General features: G+C 39.7%; 1 long non-coding RNA gene across 2 annotated transcripts; it reads right to left on the reverse strand.

Annotated features, from left to right (window-relative positions):
* Nucleotides 1-574: 574 nt before the first annotated feature.
* On the reverse strand, nt 575-4439 carry LOC117073045. Of its 2 annotated transcripts, XR_004433079.1 has the most exons (3): nt 4368-4439; nt 3218-3337; nt 575-1093 (listed from the first exon to the last, which is right to left on the reverse strand). It is a non-coding gene; the product is annotated as an uncharacterized LOC117073045 (long non-coding RNA). The 2 variants fall into 2 exon arrangements; XR_004433078.1 differs by lacking the exon at nt 4368-4439 and having other exon boundaries at nt 3218-3530.
* Nucleotides 4440-5746: the final 1307 nt, after the last annotated feature.

Here is a 5746-nt window from a genome sequence, read left to right on the forward strand (position 1 = left end):
AACGTTTCTCAAGTTAACATGATTTGGATACAACTTAGTTAAATAAGACAAATTTAATATTTTTTGTGTAATAAAACAACTATGTCTTCAGAGTTATCACTGTTAAATATAAAACAAACAAGTTTCATTTTTTTTTTTTTTTTTGAGATGTAGTCTCTCTCTGTCACCCAGGCTGGGGTGCAGTGGTGCGATCTTGGCTCACTGCAAGCTCCACCTCCTGGGTTCACGCCATTCTCCTGCCTCAGCCTCCCAAGTAACTGGGACTACAGGCACCTGCCACCACGCCCAGCTAATTTTTTTTTTTTTTTTTTTTGTATTTTTGGTAGAGACAGGGTTCCACAGTGTTAGCCAGGATGGTCTTGATCTCCTGACCTCATGATCCGCCCACCTTGGCCTCCCAAAGTGCTGGGATTACAGGTGTGAACCACCGTGCCCAGCCAACAAACAAGTTTCTATTCTGCTTGAGTGCTTATAAGAAGCTAATATTATACTTACTAGATAATTAGAATCAAATCTATAAGCTTTTGGATTTTAAGTCATCGTTTTTATGAAAAACATTATTTCCTTTTTTTTATGGTGAAAAGATATACATCTGTTTAGAATCAGCCAGTGGGACTCAGTTTAGATGATCCCAAGTTTGTTGGCAACATCCAAAGCATCGTAATCAGGAGCCAGTCGAACATATGCATTCTTCTTTCCATCAGGACGAATCAGGATGTTGACCGTGGCCACATCCATGTCCCAGAGCTTCTTCATAGTCTGTTTGATCTGGTGCTTGTTGGCTTTAACATCGACAGTGAACACAAGTGTGTTGTTGTCTTCTATCTTCTTCATGGCTGACTCAGTGGTCAGTGGAAACATGATGATAGCATGGTGGTCAAGCTTGTTTCTCCAGGAGGTGCTCTTCCCAGGATATCTGGGCTGCCTCCAGAGTCGCAGTATCTTGGGACGCTGGAAGGTGGGTGAGGTGCAGATCTTCTTTTTTGGGAAGGGTGTGGACACATTTCAACACTGCCTTCTTGGCCTTTAAAGCTTTTGCTTTGGCTTTGGCTTTAGGAGGGGCAGGAGCTTCCTTCTTCGCTTTTGGTGCCATCTTGTGAAAAGTGAAAAACATTATTTCAATAATAAGTTTTTTACAGTAAACCTGCCTTTTAACCTTAAAGTTAAGCTAAGTAAAATATTTCCATTAAATATCTAGATCATTTATAAATAAGATACAATACTAAAACATTAATTACTTGACATAAGTGATTCAAGTTTATATACTTTTGGCTTCTTATTTTTACAGAGAAACTAGATATTTTGGCCTGCTAATAAACATGTTTTTGCCTACCACACTGTACTGTGTACTATGAGAAACTACCACACTGTACTGTGTACTATGAGAAACATATGTACTATGAGAAAACACATCCCGATGTTGGCAGATGGTATACTCATACATTTTCTAATCTACTGCAGAATGCTAACATATGACAGTTTAAAACGGTCAATGTCCTAGTTTTCTCTGGAAAATAACAGTGTTACAATTATAATCAATATATGTAAATAAAACTACTAGAAACAGGCCAGGCACAGTGGCTCACACATACAATCCCAGCACTTTGGGAGGCCAAGATGGGTGGATCATGAGATCAGGAGATCGAGACCATCCTGGCTAACACAGTGAAACCATGTCTCCACTAAAAATACAAAAAATTAGCTGGGCACGGTGGCAGGCGCCTATAGTCCCAGCTACTCAGGAGACTTAGGCAGGAGAATGGCATGAACCCAGGAGGTGGAGCTTTCAGTGAGCCGAGATCATGCCACTGCACTCCAGCCTGGGGGACAGAATGAGACTCTGTCTCAAAAAAAAAAAAATACTAGAAATAATAGACTAGGTAGAAACAACTCTATGCAAAGTATGTAAGAAAAGTAGGGCATGTTTTGCAAGAAAAATAGGATATAATATTTCATAAGGAAAACCATACAAAATACACAAATAAAAAGAGATACCTAACCTTCCCTGTGTTATATTTGTATGGGTAAAATGTTATGTTTTCAGAAATTATATAAAATTCCTGGAAATTTGTCAACGTCCTCCTTATTCATGTTATGTGCTGGTATAGAATTACGAGTCATAATTCCAGTTATCATTTTAAATGTTGTATGCCACAGAAAAAAAATCAGATATCTTTGTCAGTTGTGGTATCATGAACCGTCTTCAGATCTTTCATCACAGCCATTTCATACCTTTTGTCATTTAGATATTATTTCCCACTGATGCTTTCCTGAAAGCTCCTGCAATCAGCTACAGGTCAGAATGCTTGTCTCCAACACAAGACTCCCTCTGAGTCACCCGTCTGCTCACCAAGAGAAATGCATATCTGAGTGCCTCATCGGGAGAGGGTAACCGGCAACTCAAAAGAATGAAACTATTTGTCTCTTACGTACCTATGACCTGGAAACTCCCTGTCTGGCCTTCTCTTCAAGTTGTCTCACCTTTCTGGAGTGAACCAAGGTACATCTTTCACACATTGATTGATGTCTCATGTCTCCCTGAAGTGTGTAAAACCAAGCTGGGCCCCGACCACCTTGGGCCCCTGTTGTCGGGACCTCCTGTGGAGGCATCAAGGGCGCACCCTCAAACTTGGCAAAATAAACTTTCTAAAAACTCTGAGACCTGTCTCAGATTTCCAGGGTTCACACATGTAATGTAGGGTCTCAATGTTTATAAGACAGACATTATTCTATCTACTATTAAAAATATGCTGCCAATTAACCTTAGACTTTCTCAACAAAATAAAAAATGTTGATGAGGTACAAATAATATATTTAAACTTAAATAATGTTGCAAGTTTTAATATGCCTACTTTTCAATTTTTCAATACTATTTTTACTAATTTAACACTGTGAGAAAAGTGAGTAATGAAAACATGAATAAAAGCGTTTACAGGGGGCGCACATGTTTCCTCCAGCCTCTGCCCATCTCCAGCTTTCATCCCAACTGTCCTGACAGTGGCTCTAAGCATTTCTCCTTTCTCTATACCAAGATCTCCCCGCTGAAGCGAACCCAAATCTTATCATGTGTTATGACACGCTGTGATGATGAGCAACCAAAGCCTCGAGGAAGGGATGCTTTTGTAAAACAAGACTTGCAGAATATAATGTGTGAAGTAAAGCCCATGGCAGAGCTCCCTTTAGCACCCAGGGAGCAGACAGGAAGCTTTTGCCTCACCTTCCTCACTGGCCCACAGCCACGTCTCCCCAGGTCAGTCTTGAGGACAACGAAACTCTGCTCTTCACTGTGGACACACTACCAGGTGCTCCAAAGCCATGGCCTCTTCTTGGGTGGGTCCTGAGGAGAACAAAGCTCTGGTTCCAATCCTAACCCCAATCCTGTCTCTAGACTTTGACACTGACCCTAAACCCTGATCCCTACCCTGGTCCCTAATTCTGACCCTGACTTTGACCCTGACTCTGATCTTGACCCTGACCATGACCCCACCTCTAACCATACTTCTGGCCCTGACTCTGACCCAGACCCTAATCCTAACCCTACTATTATCTTTACAATCTATCTCTAATCTTACCCCCTACTGCTAAATAGCTGTACCCAAAAGCACTTTTTAAATGATTTAACTTCTTTTCCTTGAATTCTCTAAGGACATCCTATAGGAGATGTCATTATGTATTTTGCAGTCCCTCTGAGTAGTATTGCTTCAGATAGGAAGTTCTAATACTTCACAAGACATAAAAAGTTTGGAGAGTAATAACACAAGATTGTTAGGGATGCATGTTGGCATTCACGATAGTCATTGGTGCTGTTCTCCAAATACCTTCAGTTCAGTTTTTATGAATGCATTCTGACTATTCCAACCCACCTGCTTAAATTTTGGCATGACCACATAGCTTTTTTTTTTTTTTTTTTTTTGCCAATGGAGGTGAGAAGAAATAACATGTGACTTTTTCAGGAAATCTCTAAGAACAGAGTTCTATTCAGCATGCTTTTTTCTCTTTTCTATAGCAATAATTTTAGCAATATTAATAGCTTCAAAAACAACTTAGCTATTAGGTTTTTTAAATGTCTTCTGTCTTGCAGTTTGTAAGCCACACTGATCAGGACTACAGAGTTGAAATATTAGAAGTGATAAAGGAAAGATAATGCTTATCTTTTGAAAACGTGAATCACCTGTTTAATGGGGACAAACAAGTTTTGTTCTATTCATCAGGTAATAAACAAAACTTTACACAAATAGTGAGGGTCAGGGAATGCAGAGAACACGCAACTGACTTCATGGCAGGAAGATTCTTAGTGCTAATTCAATGTTACTACTTATTAGCTGCAAAATATAATTGTATTTGAAATTTTTATCATGGACACTAACCATCATTATGGACATAGGATGGCCATTGACCAATGAGAAAAGATGGTGGTCATAACAACCAGCAGTGCCCATGGCACATCCACCACCAGTGTGCAGTGACTATCAGCTCTGGCTGATCTGGATGTCTTAACGGCTTCATCTGTGAGTGACAGGATTGCCTTGTGTCAATGGCTCTCAAACCTGGCTGCTTGCTTGAATCTCTTAAAGAACTTTCAAAAATATGTTCATCGCTAATTCACAATTATACTGGTTAGGAATTATGAATCTGGGTGCTCCTGTATTGGGTGCATATGTATTTAGGATAGTTAGCTCTTCTTGTTGAATTGATCTTTTTACCATTATGTAATGGCCTTGTCTCTTTTGATCTTTGTTGGTTTAAAGTTTGTTTTATCAGAGACTAGGATTGCAACCCTTGCCTTTTTTTGTTTTCCTTTTGCTTAGTAGATCTTCCTCCATCCCTTTATTTTGAGCCTATGTGTGTCTCTGCATGCAAGATGGGTCTCCTGAATACAGCACACTGATGGGTCTTGACACTTTATCCAATTTGCCAGTCTGTGTCTTTTAATTATGCTGTCATTATGATGTTAACTGGTTATTTTGCTCATTAGTTGATGCGGTTTCTTCCTAGCATCGATGGTCTTTACATTTTGGCATGTTTTTGCAGTGGCTGCTACCAGTTGTTCATGTCCATGTTTAGTGCTTCCTTCAGGAGCTCTTGTAGGGCAGACCTGGTGGTAACAAAATCTCTCAGCATTTGCTTGTCTGTAAAGGATTTTATTTCTCCTTCACTTATGAAACTTAGTTTGGCTGGATATGAAATTCTGGGTTGAAAATTCTTTTCTTTAAGAATAATGAATATTGACCCCCACGCTCTTCTGGCTTGTAGAGTTTCTGCTGAGAGATCTGCTGTTAGTCTGATGGGCTTCCCTTTGTGGGTAACCCGACCTTTCTCTCTGGCTGCCCTTAACATTTTTTCCTTCATTTCAACTTTGGTGAATCTGACAATTATGTGTCTTGGAGTTGCTCTTCTTGAGGAGTATCTTTGCAGTGTTCTCTGTATTTCCTGAATTTGAATGTTTTTAACTACAATTTACATGCAACATTTTAGGATATGAAGCCATCAACTCATTTTGAAAACTACTGGCTCAGATGACCTCAGCGATAGGAAACCTCTAACAGATCACGAATCTAATAATGAGATAATTTTCTGTGTCTTTGCCTGAGAGTCTGTCTGAAAGTGGTGCAGTTTTTACAGAAGAGGAATAACGTGTCCCGGACTGAAAATGCTTCCCAGGCCACCATTCTGGGCAGTGCTTCAGTGTGGAGTTTTAGCAGTGAGTATTCAGAAACAGTGGAATAATTTGCACTTTTTATAAAAA

This window comes from Trachypithecus francoisi, unplaced genomic scaffold (assembly GCF_009764315.1).
Source record: "Trachypithecus francoisi isolate TF-2019V2 unplaced genomic scaffold, Tfra_2.0 Lachesis_group4, whole genome shotgun sequence".
Lineage (NCBI taxonomy): Eukaryota > Metazoa > Chordata > Mammalia > Primates > Cercopithecidae > Trachypithecus > Trachypithecus francoisi.